The sequence below is a fragment of the Scophthalmus maximus genome, chromosome 6 (genome assembly GCF_022379125.1).
Source record: "Scophthalmus maximus strain ysfricsl-2021 chromosome 6, ASM2237912v1, whole genome shotgun sequence".
NCBI classification, from domain to species: Eukaryota; Metazoa; Chordata; class Actinopteri; order Pleuronectiformes; family Scophthalmidae; genus Scophthalmus; species Scophthalmus maximus.
In genome coordinates this window covers 17,158,713-17,185,230 of record NC_061520.1, presented here as the reverse complement: position 1 = coordinate 17,185,230, position 26,518 = coordinate 17,158,713, and the positions used below count along the sequence as shown (strand labels likewise).

General features: G+C 43.0%; 1 protein-coding gene across 6 annotated transcripts in view; it reads right to left on the bottom strand.

Moving 5' to 3' along the window:
- The window catches only part of dlgap4b (discs, large (Drosophila) homolog-associated protein 4b), a 116,840-nt gene extending 96,267 nt beyond the window's left edge, over positions 1–20,573 (bottom strand). For all 6 annotated transcript variants that reach the window (XM_035631877.2, XM_035631882.2, XM_035631876.2 and 3 more), the window contains exon 1: positions 20,253–20,573. The gene's annotated coding sequence lies outside the window, so the exon portion shown is untranslated. The remainder of the gene's footprint in view (positions 1–20,252) is intronic.
- Between the last annotated feature and the right edge of the window lie 5,945 nt (positions 20,574–26,518).

Below are 26,518 nucleotides of genomic sequence, written 5' to 3'. Positions count from 1 at the left end.
GAGAGAGAGAGAGAGATGGAGAGAGGGAGGGGGGGAGGAGGGGGAGGAGGGGGGAGAGAGAGGGGGAGGGAGGGAGGGAGGGAGGGAGAGAGATGGAGGGAGAGGGGGAGGGAGGGAGGGAGGGGGAGGGAGAGAGAGGGGGGAGGGAGGGAGAGTGAAAGAGAGAGGGAGGGGGGAGAGGGGGGAGGGAGGGAGAGTGAAAGAGAGAGGGAGGGGGGAGAGAGGGAGGGAGGGGGAGGGAGGGGGAGGGAGAGAGGGAGAGGGGGGAGGGAGGGAGGGGGGAGGGGGGGAGAGATGGAGAGTGAGAGAGAGGGAGGGGGAGAGAGAGATGGAGGGGGGAGAGAGAGATGGAGAGAGAGAGAGAGAGAGAGAGAGAGAGAGAGAGAGAGAGAGAGAGGGAGGGGGAGGGAGAGAGAGATGGAGGGAGGGAGAGAGAGAGATGGAGAGTAAGAGAGAGAGAGAGAGGGAGGGAGGGATGGAGGGAGAGAGGGAGGGAGAGAGAGGGGGAGGGAGGGAGAGGGGGGATGGAGAGTGAGAGAGAGAGGGAGAGAGGGAGAGAGAGGGAGGGAGAGAGGGAGGGGGAGAGAGAGAGAGATGGAGAGAGAGAAAGAGAGGGAGGGAGAGAGAGAGGGAGGGGGGAGGAGGGGGGAGAGAGAGGGGGAGGGAGGGAGGGAGGGAGGGAGAGAGATGGAGGGAGAGGGGGAGGGAGGGAGGGAGGGAGAGAGGGAGGGAGGGGGAGGGAGAGAGAGGGGGGAGGGGGGGAGAGTGAAAGAGAGAGGGAGGGGGGAGAGGGGGGAGGGAGGGAGAGTGAAAGAGAGAGGGAGGGGGGAGAGAGGGAGGGAGGGGGAGGGAGGGGGAGGGAGAGAGGGAGAGGGGGGAGGGAGGGAGAGAGAGATGGAGAGAGAGAAAGAGAGGGAGGGAGGGAGGGAGGGAGGGGGGAGGGGGGGAGAGATGGAGAGTGAGAGAGAGGGAGGGGGAGAGAGAGATGGAGGGGGGAGAGAGAGATGGAGAGAGAGAGAGAGAGAGAGAGAGAGAGAGAGAGAGAGAGAGAGAGAGGGAGGGGGAGGGAGAGAGAGATGGAGGGAGGGAGAGAGAGAGATGGAGAGTAAGAGAGAGAGAGAGAGAGGGAGGGAGGGATGGAGGGAGAGAGGGAGGGAGAGAGAGGGGGGATGGAGAGTGAGAGAGAGAGGGAGAGAGGGAGAGAGAGGGAGGGAGAGAGGGAGGGGGAGAGAGAGAGAGATGGAGAGAGAGAAAGAGAGGGAGGGAGAGAGAGAGGGAGGGGGAGAGAGAGATGGAGAGAGAGAAAGAGAGGGAGGGGGAGGGAGAGACAGAGGGAGGGGGGGGGAGGGGGGGGTGGAGAGTGAGAGAGAGGGAGGGGGAGAGAGAGATGGAGAGTAAGAGAGAGAGGGAGGGAGAGAGAGATGGAGAGAGAGAGAGAGAGGGAGAGAGAGAGGAAGGGAGGGAGGGAGAGAGATGGAGAGTAAGAGAGAGAGAGAGGGAGGGAGGGAGAGAGGGAGGGAGGGAGAGGGGGAGAGATGGAGGGAGAGGGGGGAGGGGGAGGGAGGGAGGGAGAGAGGGAGAGTGAAAGAGAGAGGGAAGGGAGGGAGAGAGGGAGAGAGAGGGAGGGAGAGAGGGAGGGGGAGAGAGAGAGAGATGGAGAGAGAGAAAGAGAGGGAGGGAGGGAGAGAGGGAGGGGGGAGGGGGGGAGAGATGGAGAGTGAGAGAGAGGGGAGGGGGAGGGAGGGGGAGAGAGAGATGGAGGGGGGAGAGAGAGATGGAGAGAGAGAGAGAGAGAGAGAGAGAGAGAGAGGGAGGGGGAGGGAGAGAGAGATGGAGGGAGGGAGAGAGAGAGATGGAGAGTAAGAGAGAGAGAGAGAGAGAGAGAGGGAGGGAGGGGGAGGGAGAGATGGAGAGTGAGAGAGAGGGAGGGAGGGGGAGGGAGAGATGGAGAGAGAGAGAGGGAGGGAGGGAGAGGAAAGGGGAGAGTGAGAGAGAGAGGGAGGGAGAGGGGAGAGAGAGATGGAGAGAGAGAGAGGGAGGGGGAGGGAGAGAGGGGGAGAGAGAGATGGAGAGTGAGAGAGAGAGAGAGAGAGGCAGGGAGGGATGGAGGGAGAGAGGGAGGGAGAGAGATGGAGAGTGAGAGAGAGAGAGAGAGAGAGAGGGAGGGAGAGATGGAGGGAGAGAGAGGGAGAGGAAGGGAGAGATTTTGATTTTTTAAAAACAACTTTTATTCAAATTTACCAGAGAACATCACGGTCCTCTACAAATGAATTGAAAAACACAAAACAAAAAATAAATAAATGAATGTACTGAATAACACAAGTCATAAAAACACAGAGAGAAAGATGAGCTCTTCCTTCACTGAACACACAGCCATGGTGAAACACCACTGGTTAGGGAGGGGGAGAGAGAGAGGGGGAGAGGGGGAGAGGGAAACAGAGAGAGCGAGGAAGGGGGAGAGAGAGAGGGGGAGAGGGGGAGAGGGAAACAGAGAGAGCGAGGAAGGGGGAGAGAGAGAGGGGGAGAGGGGGAGAGGGAAACAGAGAGAGCGAGGAAGGGGGAGAGAGAGAGGGGGAGAGGGAAACAGAGAGAGCGAGGAAGGGGGAGAGAGAGAGGGGGAGAGGGGGAGAGAGAGAGGGGGAGAGGGGGAGAGGGAAACAGAGAGAGCGAGGAAGGGGGAGAGAGAGAGGGGGAGAGGGGGAGAGGGAAACAGAGAGAGGGAGGGAGAGGGGGAGAGAGAGAGGGAGAGAGGGGGAGAGGGAAACAGAGAGAGGGAGGGAGAGAGGGAGAAAGAAATCACAAGTGAAAGGCTTCAGTGTATTTAGGCTACCAGTCATTCACTTGTAGATATTTGTGTTCACTTGCCAACGCAGATGAATTTATTTTGAGTTTTAGCTCACTGCACATACATATCACTTGGAAAACTGTGCTTTAGTCTAGACATGAGTAACTTAACATCAAGAGGGCAATAAAAGCATAGACTTAATATAAAATCTTGGACGTAGTCACCGGGTCGGAAAATGAAGCCAATGGGGAGGTGCTTAAAAAACATGCATTCTCTGGAATGACCAACAGGGGGCGACTCTACTGGTTGCCAAAAGAAGCCGGTTCCTATTCGTCTGCGTATTAGTGTGGGACCTCTCGGTTCATTTCCAATTTCCACGAGCCGTTACCGACGGAGGCAGACCAAAATGCCTCCAAACGCAATCGAGATACGCACGACCAGTGAGAGCAATGAATCACGGGACGTCTGTTGAACTACGCGAAATGTCGACAGAGCAGAGAGGAGATGAGCCTGTGATGGTGATTCCACAATGTCTGTGAACGAGTCTTGGCATTTTTAATCATCTTGGCTACTTTTAGTCAAATACTAGTTCATTAGCGGCAGTCACCCATTGTCAGATAATCGGTTGTGATTGGACGAGCCACATTTCTGCTGGAGCTCCCAGAAAAATGGTCTGGGTCCCAGGCTAGGTTCCTATAGAAGCCTTTGAGAATATGACCCTACTCCTCACTTGATTTAAAATGTCAGTAAACAATTTCCTGAGGAGTTTATGGTCTCAAGCTCTAGTTTCAAGTTTTTAAAACAGCATTGTATTGATTTAGTAAATGATGGTCTCAGTTAGAGTAAAAATAGAAGATGTACATTTTGGCTTGGATACTGTGTGATTGACATCTAGTACCGTCCAGTGAGTGAAGGCGGATGTGCAGTGGACAAGCTCTCATCAGGTCCAACCTCTGTTCCACCAAACATGGTTTCAGCTGTTGTTTTTCTTTAAAAAAAAAACGAAGAGGGCACTGGTCAAAATGCTGAACTAGGCTTCAAATTCAGCAGTTAACAAACCAATGGGTGACGTCACGGTGGGTTGCCACTTGAATAAAAGTTAAAAGTAAGATGATGATTTCTAATTTTGATTTTGTTATAGTAATGACAGTAAATGTAACTTGTTACTTTCACCCCTGCTGGTAAAAATGCCATCAAAGGTGTCAGATAGCAGTCCCTTGTTCACTCACCGATAGGGGCGTCACCACAGGGTAGGCAGCGGGGGCGCCGAGCTGAGAGGTGGCACCCGAGAGCGGCTGATTACGTTTCTCCGCATCAATGACCATTTTGTGAGATCCCGTGGTTTGGTTGAAGACTAGAATGTCTAAATGTGTGTATGATTCTGGATGTAGTCCACATGCTGTTGTAAAATTTTGGTCTTGAGGCCTAAGCTAAGATAGTAACCATGATGTCATCGTCTGGGTGAGAAAATAGGACCCTGAGGACATCATCAGGGTTATTTGTCAGACTTTTAAACTGTCTGTAAATGAAATTCACATTTCTAATATACATCATTTTGCTCACTTTCAATTTCATGGGTATTGCTTTGGCAACCTAAAGCTGATTTCCTGTGACAGGCAATAAGGCAATAAGGCATGTATGGAATAAACACAACTAAGAGAGAGAGAGACAGAGAAATATATGTATTGAGTCAGGTTTTTGTTGTTGCCTGGTGTTCAGGGAAACAGGAAACCATAATGGATACAAAATAACCCTGCAGATCTGCCAATCTGTTCTTTTTAGACTGCTCTTTCTGTGAAGGGAATGTAAGTCATTTTTTCACCCTTCTGCTTTAGCACTATATGGAGTCTGCATGTCATGTCAACAAAGCTCAGACTGAGGTGAACTGAGAGAGAGAGAGAGAGAGAGGGGGGACACAGAAAGATATGAAATGGATTCAGGACCATGGACAGCTCACTGTGTATCCTAACTAGGCCAAACACTTTTTTCTTATTCTTTCAACCACTTCTTTTATTATGTCAGACAGTCTGAAGTGACCTGGGACGTAACGAGGATACATGCTGAGATTAGTGTTATTAAATAATTATTACACGCAAAAACACTACAAGGACAGAGCACGCACCATTGTCTGAAAAAGACAGGAAGGCACATGAAGTGGGGTGAGTTTATAACATGGTAATTGCTTTTTGATAGGTTTTGCTTCCACCTGTCACCTGAGGAATTTAAGTTTGCAGTTGTTATTACAGATTCATTCAGTTCAATTCATAGTTGCTAAAAGGGTTTGCCTGCAGGATCTACCCATTTGCTTGTATTTCCTGTCCGGGCGGTGAGAGCCTGCATTAGAGAGAGCCTGCATTAGATCAGCGTATGTGTGAAAAGAGCGGCGGGGGGGGGGGGGGTTGTTGTGACACCGTGAGCGACATTCTAGAGCACGGGTGATTTGAATAGTCATCAAAAAGACACGGAGACTACAGATGTGAAACTCCACACACTTCACTGTTTTCATAGCTGCCTTTTTTTTTCTCTTTTGGTGAAATCTTACGGGAAGCGACTACACAATGGAAGAAGAAGCGGTGACTCTAAAAAGGCACCATGGCAGACAGTGTGTCCACGTAGTGGTTTACTTGAGCCAATCACAGCCAATGTGCATTAACATTCTTGACGAATGCAAAAGTGCGTGGCAGTGTAATCAACATGTAATCAACCCGCACCGACCAGATGGTAAAAGCCCTCAAGATTAACGGTGGCAGGAACCTCAGCCTGTATTCAGATCATGTCCGCTGCAATATGAACCTGCAGATAACACCAACTCCTGTGCCTGTGAATCAAAGTGTCTCTCTCCCTCTCTTAGCATGTCTTTCAGAAGCATCTGTGTTGTGTGAGAAGGGAATACAAGAAAGGATTACTTGCTTAATTAGAAGGGGAGGTGAGTTTTGTGTGTGTGCGTGTGTGTGTGTGTGTGTGTGTGTGTGTGTGTGTGTGTGTGTGTGTGTGTGTGTGTGTGTGTGTGTGTGTGTGTGTGTGTGTGTGTGTGTGTGAAGGCGTTATGTGCGCAGCACACATGAGAGAGAGTGTAATCACAAGTAATCAAACACCTTAATAGGCGTATATTTAAGCTTTCCCACAGCATTGGCGTTACAAGATAATAAGTAATTGTGCTTATTACTCTATATAACCAAACATATTTAGCCTGTGCCACAGCAGGATTTAATTTATCAATATTCCAATCAATATTAATGGTTGATATTTAATAAAAATATGAATACATTTTATTCACATAACACGCAAAATAACATACAAATACAAACTAGTAGGACATATAAATTTGGAACATGACAGTGTGTGTATGTGTGTATATATATATATATATATATATATATATATATCAAACAGCACTGAAGCCATACATAGACAAATGGTCATGTAGCATGCTCTTGTATTATAAATACAATAAAATAAAGTGTGGCTAGAGAGAAAATATGCTCCATTAACGCAGATTACATTTAAACAAAGGAAGTATACATACAATGCAATTGTAAAAGATGATCTCATATGAAGAGAATATTGACAGTTTTTATATTATTCATAGTAATACAAAAAAGTTTTTGATCAGCTGATCTAAGGGGACTGGCTGGGGTGTAAAGAGTTAAAAACTCTTTAACATACTCTTGGAACAGGCCATGAATGACCTTGTCGGTTATAAACATTTAAAAATGTATTCTGACTTCAATGGGCAACCAGTGCAGTAAAGCTAAAACAGGGTAGATATGACAAGACCTTCTCGATTTAGTTATTGATCTGTCTGCGTACTTCTGGATACGTTGCAATTCTGTAAGACTGAGCGAGGATTTAAGTAGAAAAAGAGAGTTACAGTCATTCATGTGATGAAACTAAGGCACATGACTTTTTCTGCACACAAACACACACACACACAAACACACACACACACACACACACACACACACACACACACACACACACACACACACACACACACACACACACACACACACACACACACACACACACACACACACACACACACACACACACACACACACACACACACACACACACACACACACACACACACACACACACACACAGAGTAAACTCTGGAGGTTTCCAGTTAAAAGTGCATGTCACAATCAGTCGGTGCATATCGCTATGACTGTGTCCTGGACTAATTTAGGAAATAGTCCTGTTTATGCATAATGTCTGCACCTGCTTATCAAAGTCCCTGACAGCACAGATTAGCTGTGTGCGGTGTAAGAACAGGGTTGGCAGCTCATTAACCATAGAAACAAAGGTTGAAGGGCAGTTATTTTTTGGCACGGATCAGAGGCACGTGTCACTTGACTCTTGGAGAAACAGAAAGGGCTCCACAACGTACACCACCATTGATTTGTTGTGTCATGGGGAAGGCTTCTATTAAAAGACATCCAGAGCTCTCTCCTGCACTGCAGACCCACAAAGTAGTCTATGAGACAAAATGTTCCTGTTAGCGTATTTCTCAGGGCATACATTAAGCACTCACTGTCTGTAATGAGCGCACACTCCAGTTACACAGCCCATCTGTGGGGGACTACAGTGCTATATATTGGCCTGTCAACGCCTCATAAATGTGATACAAACCAGTTCTAAAAAATTCTCTCTGCTTATTTGATTTATTTACACCTCAAGTGTTGCACTTTAAAAAAAAAAAAAACGTAAATACGTTTATTTTGGGTATGTGGTCCATAAAGGTTGGCATTAAATACCCAGGATTGTGTATGTACTGGAGGCCTCTCCTTTTTAGTTTTAGAACAACAACCCATTTAGAATAGCATACAGTGTCTGTAGATGTTGTCTCAATATAATTTGATTTTGTCTTTTTATAAAGGTTCAAATCTGATGCTGACAGATAATATACAAATATATATATATATATATATATATATATATATATATATAATATAATATAATATAATATCAGTAAGGGTATTATTATATCACCTCATATAACCTCTACCATAGTGTCTTTATTTTATATCCTGTAGGACTGACTGCCTCATACAGTAGCTGCTGACGCCCACACAAAGGAGCTGTACATCTTCAGATTTGGGTTTATAAAAAAATAAATAAAGCTCTACACTCCTGTGCATGGGCATGGTACAAAATGAAAGGCTATAATCATAAATGTGAACAGGTGTTTCATGCAGCTCACTGCTAATAAATTACCAGTCAATATTTAACTTTCATTATGTAAATATATGATTAAATTTTTCCAGGTTGTACGGAATAGATTCATGATAGCACAAAAAAGAATCTGTTACCATACCAACGGGTCTATGAGGCTAAGTGGTGCTTTGAGCTAAATACTCAACATGTCGATATGTTTACTGAACTGTTTAGCAGGTAATGTTCATCTGTGAAGTAAAACTGAAGGGAATATTTGATTTGAGCATTTTGCTTTAATATGCATATATGCATATGCAAAATGTTCACTGATAAGGATGCTAAAGGATTTGTTAAGGCCTTTTTACACAAACTAACAGCTGTGAATGTTGTGAGAGGATGTCACAGACACATGAGAGGTGGTTTGATGACAATAGATTCATAAATGAGTGAGCTATTGAAAATGCAAACCTTGAAACATGCATATTAAAGCAAATTAAATATTGTATATATAATAATAATAATAATAATAATAATAATATATTAAAAATGTAGATATATAATGTATTGCAATTAGAATTTGCACATGTATGTTTATATATATATATATTTCCCGCCGGTAAATTAATATCGGAATTTTTTTAGTCTGTATTCGGCATCGGCCCCAAATATCCAATATCGTTCGGGCTCTAATGCAAATGCAATAGTTGAGATATTTCGGCCTGGGAAAAGTCGTAGACAGGTAGATGGACACAATGACTGACATACCAGCATGCATGCGGCTAAAAACATTATTCTCCAGAACACACTTGGCACCCTGAATAACCAGACGGATGACTGAATGTATGTTTCTGCTCACAAAGAAACAAACTGTGATTAGTGACTTAACAAGGACAAGTGGAACAAGTAAGGAGATCATTCAAAGGAAATATCTTTGCGGTCATTCAAATGATGAGTGCTGTGCCCTTGTAGCAATTTAACCTCCTGTGCCACCAAGTCAGGTCTGTTCAAACTGAACTGTTCAAATCTGGCCACTCATGTGAATTTACCAGCACACACATGAAAAAACAATTCAGTAGATTCATTCATTATTAATTTGACAGATACAGTAATTTTAAATTCACATGACGCCCTCAGTTGATCTGGTCCTAGCCAGATCAATGCTCCCTGCTCCCTTCCATGACTCTGAAGCCTGGACTGAATGAACGCAAAGGCGATTTTAGGCCACTGCGAGAGGCCGCTGGCTGATGATGTCCAGAGGAGGGGGTTGGTGCCTCGGACAAAAAATCAGGCCTTGGTTTTTTACAATCAGGACCGCATTGTGCTGGAAGTTTACATGACGGTGAGATGGGAGCGTTTATCTTTGTGCAATCAGATGAAAGTGCTCTGAGTATTATGATATTGCATTGACTTCCAAAAAATTACATGTGTAGGATTTACGCTAAATATATAAATATAATATTATATATTAGATTGAAGGAAATCCCATAGAGATTAAGAATTAAATGAATTAAGTTCTCAGTATCTATCGAGCAGCCATGTAAGACATTACCTTTTTGAGTTAGAGCAAATGGAAACAAAGAGCAGATCCGTTGACCAAGCCTCGATCTGAATCTAATTTTACTCCAGCCCACAGATAAATATAAAACAATGATATCCACACCAGTTTTACTACAGTCTACTTGGTCTCACTGAGGTGTTTTTCAAGGGACATATTGCACAATTCATCTTCACCTGTATCTGTACATCTATAAATTACTGTCCATGCCAGTACCACAATCTGCAAATTCCCGATTCCTTTTGAAATGAAACCAAAGATGTGTTGTGATTACAGACACCATGTTATAATCCCATTATTGGTGCAAAAATAATACGTTGTAAAGCCCTTTTTGTGTCCACCTGCTGCTCAGACATAGCTTCTAGACTACACCACAGCACGTAGTGGATTCTACCGGCACAATCAGCTGCCTCTCTGACCTTTGCCTCAGTCGGGCTGCAACAAGACGGCTCTGACACAAAAACAAAGTTAATTGATCTGTGTTAGGCTCCCAGAGGTCATACCAATTATTTGCTGTGAAAGCCGAGCAAAGGGCGACCAAATTGAAATCAGGAAACCTGGAACGCAAAAGCCGTATTCCCTTGTTTCTACGTTTCTTTCTCTCTGTCAGACTGGAAATGTCACCAGAAGAAACGTCAGAACACTGTCGTGCCTCTCACTCATCCCAAAGCAAACTGTTTTTTTTCTCGTCATGGTTCTCAGGCTTGTGTCTCTATTGTCATACTAAAGACGTTATACTCATTTGCCCAGTCACATGATTTTTGACTTAAGCCCAAAGAGACTCCATCTTGCACTTGGATGCATGTAGAGTAAGTATAGTCTACGAAAAAATACATCAACACATACAGTATGTACATTTATACTGTAGAGCGAACAAAGGTTCTGAAACACAGTCAAAATACACATGCATAAATTTGCAAACACATTTCACAATTTAAACGTGTGAAAGTGAGAAAGATCTAGTCAGAATTAATTAGTGCCTATTTAAAGCCCATATTTAAATGGAACAAGGCCGAGAAGTTAAGTTAGGGGCTTGTTATACAGCAATGAGTTATTATTTTATCATGAGTTTTGCCCTCAATCTCTGTCCTTGACTTCTTCCTCCCTCACATTATACATTATACTGTACATCTTACTCTCTCTCTCACACACACACACACACACACACACACACACACACACACACACACACACACACACACACACACACACACACACACACACACACACACACACACACACACACACACACACACACACACACACACACACACACACACACACACACACACACACTAGTATTAGTAATGAATGTGTGTACCTTCTTGTGCTTGCATCTCCGTCACCTTGTGTAAAAAATGATTAAGCTTTCCGGGACTTGGCCTGCCACCTGGTTTCACACATCACATCCCAAACGAAGCCCGTCCCTACAGGTGGTGGGCCCACAGGGTGGTGGCCCAATGTAGCATCTTCAAGCACTGTCCAACTGGACTAGTTAGACCAAGGTCAGGTCACCTGACACTCGTGGGCAAGCTTCCGTCTGGAGATTGCCCTTCCCTCATCCGAACGAGGTGAAAGATTTTCAAAGTTTGCCTTTCATCTGGTGGTTGTGAATCTCTCTTATTTTCCCCTCTACTCTGGAACTAGTTTGCCATGTGAGACCCTAGTAGGGGCCAATGTCCCCTGACAACACAGCTCCCAGGATCACTGAGGTACACAAACCCAGGCGCTGCTCTTCTGGTTTGTGAAGAGGCTGTTGAGCCGGAAGGCAAAGCCCTCGATTTACAAGTTTCTCTACGTTCTGACATTCACCCAGCTGTGGGTGGTGACCAAAGGAACAAGGTCGTGGGTAAAGTGTGCTACATTATCAGAAGCTAAAATAGGGAAGGGGGCAGCAGTATCGGGTGGGAGCTCTGAGTAAAGCTGCTGCTCCTTTGCATCAAAATGACTCTGTAGAGGTCGTTAGGAGGCCCCTCATAAATTTCTCATTTGGCCTGGGAATGTCTCAGGGTCTCCGAGGAGGAGCACAACACCATTGCTGGGGAGACGTATGGTATGTATTTTTTTAAACACAGTATTATTGGAAAAAATGTGGATATGACAATATGAAATAGAATTATGCAGATGGTGCCAGCTTCCCTCAACATCATAAAGTTACAAGAATAAGGTAAATACCATGACTAATGTGGGGTATGCATTTATAGCATGACATGGCTTAGGCAGTTTTCTTCTAACACTCACAACACTCACAAAACTGTGTTGACTCTGTAGAGCTGTAAATCATTCCAAGTGAAGCTCTCTTGTTTTGTATCACATCCTCCACACAGTTGTTAATTTCCTTGCCCTTTTCTTAGTGTATTTATTTTAAGAGTAGTGTTTTGTGTATATCCACACACACACACACACACACACATTTCCAAAGCCTGACCATTCTTCCAGTGCTTCTATTTAAAAACCAAAGCCTTGAGCCAGTGGCCAATAGCCACAGATGGTTCCTTAATGCTTGCATTGGAAATTTACAGATGGGGTGGGGAGTTTAGGGGGATGAAAAAGCTTTACAACAAACTGACGGATGAGTGTAGCTGCTAAAGTACAACGCTAGCCAAGCCTGATTGCTTTTTTGACCCCTGTAAAGAAAGTGACAAAAAATGTTCCGTCCAGCATAGTGACTGTTGCGTATGTCAAACTGAAGATCATATGTGAAGAGCATATCCATTGTCAAAGTGGGGCCTTTGTAGGCAGGTTTTCTATGATAAACATTCTGGTCCAATGGGATCTGAAAACACTGGAAATACTCTAAGACAGCAGTATGGAACTAGATTTAGAAACATATCTAATTCACACAAAATCGAACCAAAAAGGAAGCCTTTAATCTAGAATAAAATACCCAGGATGACATACTGTAGACAATACACAATCTGACTGGCTTTGGGTAAAAAGTGGGGAAAAATACACTTGACTGCTGGATTGCCAAGCATGATTCTGCTGGGAAAACCAGCACCAGCTGCCAGTTCATTCTCTGAACAGTCTGTTATCTATTATAAATACATAGGCTACTATGCATCTGTTCTGCACTGGTGCATTAATACATTATTCAGGCCTCCATTGGACACACTGCATGAGGTTTGTCTATGCCTTTGTGGAATTGCTACAGAATGTGTAGGTGAGGATGACATGAATTGTCTTTTTGTCTTCACCTTCGCCTCTTTATATTGTAATGTCTATGCCTTATATATCTTAACCACTCACACGCAAGTATAATTAATAAATGTATAGATATTGTACCTGGCAATTAAAGTCATTTTGAATCATGTTAGTCTCAGTATGGTATTGCTAATGCTTAAAAGTAAAATGACTGTCAAGGTATGACATGACATGTTGATCATCCATGACCTTTTATGTGTTAATAAGCTTGGACATATGCCATGTTCAGCAATGCTTAATCACCCCCACACACACAATCTTGTGCTACTGTACTTCTGAAGACACCATGTTGATTTGCAGTCAGGCTGCGACTGAGGTGATCATTACAAGTAGGGTTGATGAATGAAATTCTCCCCTCCTTCTGTCCATGTGTCGAGGCGGTCGAAAGCAACATCCATCCATCCATCCATCCATTATCCACACCGCTTTATCCGGACTGACATTGGGCGAGAGGCGGGGTTCACCCTGGACAGGTGGCCAGCCTATCACATGGCCAACATGCAGAGACACAAAACCATTCACACTCACATTCCCACCTATAGGTCAATTTAGAGTCTTCAATCAACCTACTGTGTGTCTTTGGACTGTGGGAGGAAGCCGGAGAGAACAATCGCATACATACAAACTCCACACAGAAAGACCCCTGGTTGGTTCGAAACCGGGATGCGAACTGGGATTTAAATTTCCTTGAACAACAGCAACTGCCAAACTAATGTAATTTAATTCTTATCTTAACTCTAACGTTTAACCTACAGTAAGCATTTTTCTACCATTAATGGAATGGAACTGCATGCCTATGTTAATAGTAAGTCAGCACTTTCAACAATAAAACATTTGCTTTTGGCTGCAGTGGAAGCTGCCACCTTTGTGAGATAATATTTAAGTTAGAAAAGTCAATTTACTGTAATATATGGGATTTAGTGTCTTTCTATAAATTGCACGCTACTCAGGAAAAATGAAAAATGACATTCTATTCTCTCCCGTATGAGGGCAAAATATTGAGCTTGGTGAAACCGTTGATTTGAGCCTGTGTGGTATCCTAACAGAAGTTTTCAACATACAGTACTTATATAACATGTCTGTGCTGGATTAAGGGCTTGTGTTTTTCATGTTTGTGCCAATTCAGTATCCTTTAATATTAGTGCAAAGTGAAATCTGAGCCTGTCATAATCATAATCATAAGTGTGTGTGTGTGTGAGTGCGTACGTGCGTGCGGACACATTTATGAAGGTTTTTGTAACTCCCTTTGTCTTTATCTTCCCATCTCTCCTCAGGCATCCTCTGCTCTGTTTTGACAAGATGGTGAAAACTGCAGTATTCCAAGGGGATTCCCAACTGTGCATCTAATGCAGATCGATCAAATCCAGTTAAAGTGAAATGATGACATTAACAGTCACAGTCATCATGTTATGCGCATCATGTTAACAGATGTAACATTTAAAACTCTTAAACATCTTAATGCTAAAATGTCCATAATCCTTTGCAGTCCTTTGGATTTCTATGTTCTTGAGGAGCATTATTCCTGGTTGTGCTACAACCTCAGAATAAAACAAAAAAAAATGAATATCATGCACATTTTACCGTTTCGTTATTTCTAAATGGGCTATTCTACCAAATTGGTTTAAAGTCAAACTTAAAAAATATTTATAAATAAATAAATAAATGTGTCTTTCCCAAAAAAACTTGCTATTGTTTTTTCTTAGTACTGTATTTGGACGTGCTAAGTGTAGCTGGAAACAACACTGGGTTTACTTCTCCTGAACTATGCCATATTACATTGCCCATATGCATGAAATTGCCTTTCTTTTCCTTGCACCACATCTGCCCTTCTTTTCCCCACCCTCCTCATCTACCTTCCACCTGTCTGGCGAAATATTAAATGAAAGAAGAAAAACGGGAGCAGACATCTGATAGAAAAATCTGAGTGTATCATTCATCTCCACACAGCGTTGCAGCTGGCAGTGTGCAGATGAGATCCTTCAATACGGCACCGTCTCTGCTGCAGAGGTATGAGTCAAACACACATACGTGGGACAAATTAACACGTTAACATGTTGGAGGATATTAGCATGCTGTAAATTTGTCTTCCAATAAAACTTATGACGTGTAAATGCCATGGAGAGCAATTAACACTGCATCTACTGAGGGGGCCTCAAACAAAGTTTGATTCCCACTATCTCCTTCCGAAAAGCGTTGACAGTACGACTCACGGTGCAAACCTACGATCCTACGACGACATCCTCATTTGGATGAATGTTAATGAAAATCAAATGCATTCAAATTTTATGCAGACACACCACCACCACCACCAGCATGCACACGTGTGTGTGCACACAGTTTGTGTCTATGCTTGAAGCCACATTTCTGGGTTGAAGCACTTTTTGAGCTGCGGAGGCACACACCCACACTTTTACAGTTTATTCATGATGTCTGAACACCCTCGTACTCTCTTTTCCCTCTCTCTCACTGACTCACTCACGCACGCACGCACGCACGCACGCACATACAGAAACTTCAACAATCCATCACAGTGTTTCCACCAAGTGGCCGCCCGCCCACCCAGACCCTGTGATCCACTAGAGGCTGCTGTTGCACAGGTATTTCACCTTCGTGAGATGTCCTAGATTTTACTTCTGTAGCATCCTCTCTGTCATTTACTCAGCAACTACTTTTCTTTCAGCCAGTGGATCTTTTTAACGCCCCTCCTCCCTCCTATGCCATTACGCAAGAAGGATGACTCTGAAAACAACACTCAACATCTCTGCACTTTCTAAGCGAGCAGCCTTTTTTCCACACGACTGGAACAGAACTGTTTACTGTAGGTGGAGTAACTTTCAAAAATGTTAAAATGTCATGTTATTGTTTGGGTAATGGTTATGAAGTGATACAAATATAGCACAGACAGACAGGGTCGTTCAGGGTGGCAACACAGAGAGAGTGTGGGGGGAGACTTGTGCATGTGGCGAAGACGTGGGAATGTGATTGTATATTTTTCATTTTAAGAAGCTTAGGATCGGCTGTTTCAACTAGCACAAGTATTTAGGTTACAACTGTGTATGCAAGTTTGCTCGGTTCGTATTGCCAAAGCCAGATTAGTTTTTTTTAATTTGCATATCTTGCCCAACTGGTGTGACAACATCAAGAGTGAAGAGTTTCAGTTTCAAAGGACTTGTTTAGAAAATCTAATTAAATATTCATTGAAAAGTATTAACTGTGATCTTTCATAACTTGAAGAGACAGTAATTTTTTCTCCTTACCTACAATCTTTTTTGAAATGTCATAATATTTATGTAGTTGTAGATAAATCCATTCATGTCCGTCTTTAATCACTATCGTCAATTACATCTATCGATCTATCTATAACTGTACAGTTCAAATGTCTGTAGTAGAAGGTGTTTCATTCGGGCTCATGAAAGTCAACTGCTCCTTATGTGCTTGGTTGACGTTTGGTTGAAGTGCTTCTAATTCATGTACTGATTCGCTCTGTTGTTTGTGGGCCTCGACTATTGCCGAAGATGTTTGACTATTTATTGATGAAATGTAGATAGTGTCAAGGCAGACATGTTAGATCTGATGAACCCGTTTCCACTTGAGCAATTTGTACTTGTGTGTGTTTGGCATCGGGAGATCAGTGAGCGAGAGGACTGAACTGATTGATTATACCCAGCACTCCGTACGCAACAGATATTTTCCTCAACACCGGCACAATGCACAGCAGGACAGTCTCCATTGACTGGGCCTGCGCTGAGGCTTTTAGTAACGCCTGAGACGGTCGAACTCCATGCAAACACAAGTATTTCTTATGAGAGGCTGTTTAAAGGCTAAGCCGAGGGTCTGCAGATGGATGTGAGCATACTGAAGCTGTTCCTTTTTTTTTTCAACCTTGAACAACAGTGTTTCTCTATAATTCTGTAAATTTTAATGTAAAGTAAAACATTTTCTTTAAGTATCAACTACCAGGATAATTTTTCATTGATAGGAGTATTTCTGCCTCAAACAACATGCCCGCTTGAATGTATGCCCTTATGTTGACAGGAAGAAATGAGTCATATTTGCCAAAAATACACACCTTTGAAGTCAGAGTGAGCCGAGGGATGAAGCAGTATGCCTATACAGAGGAGTGCAGTCGTGTGTGGGTAAGCACACACAACGCACAACTCATCAATATGTGCTGAAAGGCCACGAAAACAAATGTTGAATTCCTAATATTTCACTTTGGTCTCAGACCTACAGTTTCCTACAGCAGCTCAAAACCCATGCAGCTCATTAAGCTTTCTGTTTGTGCTACACGCAGATTTGAATCAGCATCCTCCCTCTCAGCTCTGCATGCATATCAAGTGCCTTCATTAGTCCCGTTTTCTTTTTTTTTTCTGTAAAACTCTGAATGCCTGGTGCAAGTTCTTCCACATCTGGGAGGAAAAGGTAACAAGAGTACATTTTGCTTTGAACCCTGGGCTGTCAGATTAACTGCGAAAACCACCAGTATAATTACAATGGAAGCGAGGCAGTCGTCTTGAAACAAACAAACCGAAAAAAACTACTAATCTAGTATCAACAAATAAATCTATTTGTTAGTGGCAAAACAGAGCTGTTAAATAATATCACACTTTTGTTTGTAAAATTATAATTTTAATCCCCATCACAATAACGCATCAAATTATGAGAAAACATCTTTAATAACATAAATCTGTTGTTACAACAGAAAAAAAACATTCTAAAATTAAATTTTAAAAATAGGAAAGCTCATTATACTTATTTATACACATTGCGCCTTTGCAGTTCTTGGTTGTATGTTGTAATTTTCAAAATAGTTTCAGTTCATCCTCTTTCATCCTGAAAGAGGGGGCGCTCTTCTGTTGCTCTTCCCTCTTTTAAATTGGACAGAGGATGTTGTGTGCAACAAAGACCCATAGGACCTGTGGACACTAAACCTGGCACTTGACGAACATTTAAAACTTGACTTGGTAATTAGAAAACTTTGTGCTGTAAAATTGTTATTAATATGGTGAAACCACATTATGAATTTGGTTACTCCACAGAACTACTGAGGTGAATAGTCTCTCTGGATTATAAAACCATTAAAAACGACAAAATGCCCCCAAGAGACATTCAAGAAGTTTCTAAATGTTGTCACTACTCTTCTGTGGTTCTCTCCCTCATTCATTGTTTCTGAATTCCATTCTGATGAACTAAGATTATCACGTGGACCTACAGACAGACAACTTTCCTTTAAGCTTCTCTATAACAATTCATGTTCAACCAGCCACCGTGGCTGTATAAACATGAGGTATAAAACATCACTACACGTTTGTTGAACAGGTGGTTTGATAAAGTACTTTATTGGCCTTTTACTTTTTATTGCGGTGACAGTAACAAGTGTATAGCTGTTGTCAAATAGGGTTTCCTGCATTTTTCTCCTGGGTTACTGTGTCCACCAGGACATAGAAGAGCATAGGCCTAAGTCTCGGGGCTGAGCCCCTGGCAAGCTCCATGTAACCTCTGGGTATCCTCCCTTTGTAGAAGGACATCCGGACTGTTTGCCTCTTGACCATTGTGAATAATTTAAGACATAGAGAGTGAATGATTGGTGCTCAGAGTCAGATATAAAGATGGCCTACAGTACTTCTCTACATGAACGGCACAGCAGGGAGCTGATGATTACATCTTCACTATATGAGGAGGCACAGTCATACTGAGACAGTGGGAGGTATAGCATGCAGTGCCACACAGTGAACTGCTGTATGGAGTTTTGAGCAGATGAAGCGGCAGCCAATGAATCTAAATCTCTCATTCCCTACAAATACGCCATCTGTTTCTGAGACCAATTTTTTAAAATAAATTACAATAAATAAAATAAAGCAACAACAACAATAATAATAATAATAATGAATGATTGTGGTTCATCAAAATGATGACTGTCTAAGTCAAACTTGAGAGTTACTTAAGGCAGGAAATAAGGTAAAATTTGTAAAATTAAGCAAAATGAATCAGACTTCTGAGATTTTACATAGAATCTGATTAGTTATTATTGTAATCTAAAAAAATATTCAGGTGGAGATGAGGGCAGTGATTGGTCTGTTACCAAGGTAATAGTTTTGACTAAGTTTCTCATAACTAAGTAAATCAGATTTTGATTTATAATATCATTTAATTGACTCATACTGATGATCAATAAAGGACGATTTTAACTTTTGTATTAGATCTGAAAGTCAAGTAACACTTTAAGTTGTGTGTTGTCATGTACCTTTCAGTATTTGACTTGACTTTGACCTTTCCCAGCTTGAAAAAGCACGAAACCGGAGCTCCCAGAAGTCGCCTGGGTCCCAGGCTAATGTTATAGGAAATCAGACCGATTCCAGTGCACTTCAAAGATAGCAGCATATCGCTGTCCGAGTGTTTTGTGGGAAACTAAATATTGCAGTCCATGTGAATTACCTGTAATGGAGAGTAAAGTATTTCAGACATTGTTGTGCAGCATTGGATAAACATGATATCACTGATGCAAGTGGAGGCTAAGCGTCAATGACAACAGTCATCTCTACTGAAGCTTGACACGATAACAGTTTTCCATTAAAGTAGCATCGTTGTCAAAGCACATGAGCACAGAGGTGAAGAGAAAGCGAGTGACTGTGATACATGTTGCAGAGCACATGCTATAATCCACGCCGAAGATGTTGCAGTCTGAATATGACAGCCTCCTAACTCCTGGGGCCGTTTGACCCAAATTCAAAGCTCCATTTTCGTGTGCCGGCTGGAAGGCGGCTGGGCACAGCGAGAACAGGGTGGGACTGTGCAGACGGTACACAGCTATATTGTTCAAAGGAGAGAGGTGACCCCCAGCAACCTGCACCACCAGCTGACCTCACATGTGCTCTCTGTGGAGTCCTCCACCAGGACAGTCACTTTTTGTGTTACACAGATTGAAGTATCTTTTTATATTCTTGTGTTTTGGACCGTATTTACATCCTCAATATGATGATTGACGAAGAGAAGACTTCAAAGAAAAATAAGAAAAGAAAAATTGAATTATTATTATTAGAGCAAAATCAAATGTTGACCCATCCTTACCTACATTATCTGCTTCATAAATACTCACACTCTCATCCTTAATTGGGACACACAGCAGCTTTTGAACTATGATCTTTATAAATCCACTTTTAAACGCGAAGACCCTTTTTGATATAGGTCCAGACCCCGAGTCACGTCAAACAAATCATCTAGAGTTATGCCAAACCTGTACCGATGTAGCCATCGAGCACATCTATGTGCAGAGCGGCCAGAAGCTCGGCTAAACGCCCACAACAACCGTTCCCACCGAAACGAAACACAACTCAAACACCTCCAACAACCAAACTGGCATATGGCACAAACACGAGAACTGCACGTGTGCACGAAGCTGGCGACCACGACCGTGAGACTTGATGCTAACAACACGAGCTACACGTCCCGTCCCGGACCCCTCCACGACCAACCGTCGTCGGACCAGGAGCCGGAGAAGAGCAAAGAACGGTTTGTATCCAACAGCGACGAACATAGACTTCTTCTTACCTTCGATGTTCTGTCACGACTTTGTCTTTTAATCCACACGTCCGCTGCCGTTAGCTCGCACGGAGATTACTCGTCACTTCGAGATGGTACCCTTCCCGTTCCCATCCGTTTTTGCTTCCGGGGGGGCGTTTTTGATGTGATATTTGTATTTGACTCAATATTTTCCACGCGGTGTGTTCGCTTCCTCATAGTTCGCGACTTCAGTGTTGTTGGCGGGAAGTTGAAGGCTGTCCGTCGATGCCACTGGCTCTTGACTTTTGAGAGATGTGTCAATCGTTCTGATTGACCAGCAACGGAAGTCTGAAATGTTTGCACGTCACGTGACTCACGTTGACTTCAGCTAGTTCCCGGAAGTTCTTGACGCGCAATTCGAATCTATGATTCAGAGCGACAGAAACGCGATTTTTGGGGGTAATTAGTAGTCAATAAATGTATCGATTTACAATAAAGCAGACGGACATGCCTATGTAGATACTCTATGTAGATAGTCAATACGTTTTCTTAAATCCTAAATAAATCCTAAATCATCCTAATTCATCATCCACTAACATGCTTTAATGCGCATTTAGATTTGATTCAGATGTGCTGATAATATACAATCTGATCATTTTTTAACACCTTACCCTTCATAAGTGCATTGATCCATTCTACTGCTACTCTCATGCGTTGCTGCTCACTTCCTGGAACTATACAGACGCTCCATTTTCCGCCATTGCTGGGAAAACAAATTGGTCCATTGGAGTGAAGGGAGATGTCGCTACTCTCTCTCTCTGTCTCTCTGTCTCTCTCTCAGGGCTCTGGATTGACCAATGAGACAACACTACAAAGAGTGCTTGTAGACAGAGATGTGCCAAATTGTGTAAATTTGGAGATTCCGCCTCACCATGTCCCCAGCATGAAATATGGCACAGGTAATGTTCACATGTTATGCTATGGATTGATGGATTTTGTTGGCTTCATTTGCATTATTACATAGGAGATATTCACTCAAAATAACATGAAATCTTTCATTCATGTTGTGTTCCATCTGCCTTTACTCTGACCAAGTAACATCTATACTCGTTTTTCTCTCTCTGCTGAAATCTCACAAGTGTTACCTTTGTGTAGACACCAGGATTATTTATATAGACCTTGTAGTTGCAGAGATATACTCTTCTTTTTGGACTATGTCTTTTTCAAGCGGGGACATGCAAAAAGGAGGACGACCCTCAGGTGACAATAATTGTGCGGTGTGTCCTACATTCACAGTTTGACACATGGAAAGAGAGTCACAGAGAACAAAGGCCTGTGTATAAATGGATCATGAAAAATAGGCGCGCTGTAGCATGACCACAGGCTCTCGCCAACACAGGCCTTGTATTGCAATGCCTCCACCCCAAATAAACATCCAGCCCTCCTCCTTTCTTTTCTCCCACCCTTCCGCCAAGGCTACACCTGTTGCATCGGACACGTTGTTGCAGCAGATTTCCTACTGCACAAGGATGATCCTCCTTTGGTGGCTGGACATGCAGATGGAAAACTGTGACAAGTGACATAACGAGGTATGTTCAGACAATGTTTTTCTTCTCTTTTTTTTTTTTTACAATTTGTAAGTTAAGATTATTATAATTCGTAAGTCATTTTGGAGTTTCGCGAGCCAGTTTTAAATGTCCACATCTTGTAGCTCAAGAAGTTTTGTTATAATAATAATAGTACTAAATTGCTTCTTTGGAGAATTAGATATACAATATTCAAAGTAATAGATGTACAGATCACAGTATCAGACCCTCAGAGAATTCAGCTGACTGCGACGCCAAAGTCTTTTTTTCATGAGTTAAAATTGAAGCTTTGGAACCAGTCAAAATATTATAAAAAATATTTTAAAAGTAATAATAAGTTTTACTGGAGTTTTAGTTTATCTTCAGCAGCTGCGAGTGATGACTGGTGAAACACAACTTTTAACTGAAAAGAAACCACCCCTGTCGAACACCTGCAGTTTAGTTTTCACCACTTTTTGCTTTATAGATTTTGACATTTACATCTTACATTGACGCCGTTAAAGCATGTTCTGTTTGAAAAAAGCTCTTTCGGGGCCTTTGCTTTGAAGCCTTTCTCTACTCTTTTGGCTGTGCGCAGGTTTCAGATATTCTCAGTGGCCCGTGAAAAAATACAACAAGGAGTTGTTGTTTTTTTACTTTAGTTTTCTTCTTTTGTTTCTGGAAAAAGATCCTTGAAGAGTCCATTACTTGTTTTGCATCAGCTGAGAAAAATAGATTCAATATAACGTGTGAGAAAGAGTGTGCTAGACATGTAATACAAGCTATCATTTTGGAGGCCTAGCAGATGACACTGAGCTGTTTCTGTTGGAGCTTTAGACAAAAGGCAGTTGGACAAAGTGGGGCGACGTTTGGTAAAATCCATTCACTCGATCCTGGAGGTCACATTTCCTACCTGCGGGCACGGAAAAACAAGTTGTCTCACAGATTTTTTTAGCCACTGACATTGATGAGTGTGTGAGTCTGTGAGTGTCTGTTGTTTTCTTTCTAGACCTGTGGGCTATGTTGAGTCATGGAGACTAAAGGTCAAGACCTTTTAATAGCTTCCCGTGGCCGTTGTGGGGGTCAGCTTCACTTTGGTACTTCTGTGATGAGCTGAGCTGTCATCAAACCTTTTACAGCTTTTTCTCAAATTTGACCCACCTACTGGTTATTGATAACGCATGAACAGTGTTGTTTTTGCATTTAAGCTTTTCTCCTTTGTGTCTCTTAGTTATTTACCTTTGAAAACATATCAGAGACAGAGACAGATGCATGACATTTTGGGGAAATTGTTTCCCCTTTTGTCTGGTTAGAAGAAGAAGAGAAATATTTAGCTACAGTTCTGACACTAACCTTCTTTCAACCTTCTCTCATCGAGAGCAGAACAGCATATTTGATACAAAGATCAGATTTGAACCCAAACAACAAAAATAATGAGTCGCAAAAGCCAAACCTTTGCCCGTCCTTTGGATTTAAACAACCCACACTCGTGTGCAGTTTGCCTAATTTTTGATGCAGCGACTATATTAATCCTGGATTTTCTATTATTAGTTTAGTTTTCCATCTCCAGCAGATGCACTGTCACATTTCCTTCATAAAAGCTTTTAATGTCCTCTTGAAAGCCTCAGCATCCTGCACCAACACAGGCGCAGACAGACAGGTGTGTCAGTAAACCCATTTAAGAAGAAAAAAAGTGAACACTCGCACACATGCATTTGTGTTTGCAGACATGTTAAAATCCAGGAAGATTGATGATAATTGTTAGGTAACGGTGTGTAATGGCAGCTAAACTTCAATTCGAAAACACTTTCAGCAGGGACATAAATTTACTTTGAATAAAGTAAGCCGTAAAAGGACTGAGTGAGAAGTTATGTTTGCCCCTATCACCTCTTGACTTTTTGACATTTTGAGAATTGAGCCTTCGATCTTTGTGTTCACAGGTTAGACGATCTATGCTGCATAATTTATTGACTGCGGAGACTTTCAGCTAATTTGCATGAGCGGTGTGCATCTTGTTTGCCCCCTTGAGAGCTCGTCCTTAGTGAGTGTGTGAGTGTGTGAGTGTGTGAGTGTGTGTGTGTGTGTGTGTGTGTGTGTGTGTGTGTGTGTGTGTGTGTGTGTGTGTGTGTGTGTGTGTGTGTGTGTGTGTGTGTGTGTGTGTGTGTGTGTGTGTGTGTGCGTGTGTGCGTGCGTGCGTGCGTGCGTGCGTGCCCCTATCAGGTCTATTGCTTACACAGCTGCCTTCTTAAGTATCTGCACACACATGCACACGAACACACACGCACACGCACACACACACACACACACACACACACACACACACTATTGTGCACACTGCATCGGACATGAGCTATGTTAGGCAACTCCTATGTGTGATGTTTTTATATCTTCAGAACAAGATCTTTGTTTTTTTGTTTTTCTTTTAAAAATCCTGCGAAGCTTGCACTTTTTGATATGCATCACTGTACGACACCCTGGGTTCCACTGTAGCCCCCAACTTTAATTAAACCAGGAACATCTTTCTGTGAAGACAGATGTGTAAAGCTTGAGGTCAGCCAGATGTTTTCTGGTCTTGTGATGAAAGTACCGTCGAAGGAGGCAGGTGAGGAGACGGTCATGAGGCCGTGAGCTGCTCGTCCACATGCCATCTGGATCAATTTATCCTGCCATCGGAAATGACCGGCCTCACCTGGCAGCAGGAAGGAAACACTTATCATTACTCCCCGTTTGGTTCACTCTCGTTTCACTGCGTCGTGTCCTTTTGAGGAGAGGTCGCTCATGTGCTTGAAGTGAACTGTCAGCCCTTTTTCATTTCAGATGCTTTGAAGTCGAGAGATAATGTAGATGCAAAAACAGAGCACCGAGAGGATAGAGAGCTTTCTCTTCTGTGGTCTTGCAGAGAAGCAGAGACTTTGAATCTCTGCTTCTCAGATTACAGTCATGGCACAAGTGAGACAGTTGATGAAAGCTGCCACCTAGTGGTCTAACATTGACATTGCATGTTCTCATCGTGAAGGGAGCCCATACAAGTCAATGACAAAGGGACACTGATGGGCTGAGGTGCTTATGTCAAACTACCCTTTCCTGTCTAAACAATATACTTTGAATGTACATCACATTCAAATATATATTTTTTTGCTTCCATTTAGGGACGGTCTGAAAATTATTAGTGTGGTGAGGAGGGGCTGAACATCACGTTTAACTGTTGTTGTAGAAAAAACAACAACATGCCAAAATGATACATCAGTTTTTATTTGGTTCAACTTGTTTGATCATGTAACACAATATTATCCTTCATATCTTAATGGAGGTCCTAATGTCCACCACCTGAGTAGACATAATAAAACCCTGAAGTGGATTTATGTGCACGTTTATGAGCCACAGTGCAAGTGAAAGCTCTTGTCTCTTTGATGTGACTGTTTGCGGAGCTATATTTATGTTACGCCACGTCGCAAAGGAAAGATTTTTCACTGCCTCCCCCCTTGCAATCATTTTCATACAGTCCCTTGGCCGTGGCCTTTGTTCCCTGATCTCTATCACAGGAACAGTAAATTATGTTCCTGTCGAGCACTGGGCTGGTCCTCGAGACTGTCAACCCATCTCTCTGTGGCTTTTACGGTTGACCAGAACATCTGCTTCACACACAACCACAACTCAAAGAAAGCATGGGGAAGCAGACACAGCTGAGACTTGGGGGGAAAAAAAGACAGAGCGTGAAATCAAAATAGAAATAAGTAATTATGGAATGTGAAGAGAGCAGAAATGACAAGAAAGAAACTGAAAAACAAGGTTTTATATATATATTTAATGCTCAGTGCCTCAGTAAAGAATTATCAACTTTGTCCAGTTCACGTTCCATTAGCTCCACTCCGACACAGCCACCTCCCAACAGCTGCTTCTGGACTGCTTACAGTAGGAAAACAACAAGCTGCGAGAGGGAGGAGAGGAGCGGGGGGGGGGAGACAAGAGCTTAAACCGTGAGTCCAGATGGGACAAAGAATAAACAGAGGGTGATGAAGGAGAGGAGAGTGGCAGGAGGTTGGAATAAAAGGAGACGAGACACATTTGGGGGAAAACACAGAAAAAGGGAAATCGCTAACAGAGGAGAGCACACAGAGATCAGAAAGCATCAAAGCAGTTGGAGGCGGTCCGACCCAAAAGATCCCAGGAGACCCAGAGGAGACATTTGATGATGAGACAGATACTGGGGAAAAAGAGGAGTGGGGCTAGCTGACAGTTCAGATTTACACGGAATTGTGGGGACAGTGGTACTTTAATAAAGCCCACACACTATTGTCTCAGGCTTTCAAAAACAATTAACACTCCTGTTTACTCCTTTAAAACCATTTGCTTTCTCGTACTAGTGAGTTTTGTCTGGATCTAGCGAAAACCAACATGTCCTCTAAGCTGCTCTTTTCCCACACACACACACACACACACACACACACACACACACAGACACACACACACACACTCACACACACACACACACACACACGCATGCGCACACGCACGCACACACACACCTGCTGTCCTCCACTTCACCTGAAACAACATTGTCTGTGTGCAGCGGCATGTTTGGGTCTCCCTGTTTCCCATGGCCCGACAGCAGGCATTGTTTCCATATACCACACTCCCAAAACACCGAAAGTGTCGACAGCTTTGCTTACACAATCACACAGACACGAGAGTTGACCATCAAAAAGGGTCTTGGCGTGATCTTCATGGGCAGCCTAGTAATTCAGTCCA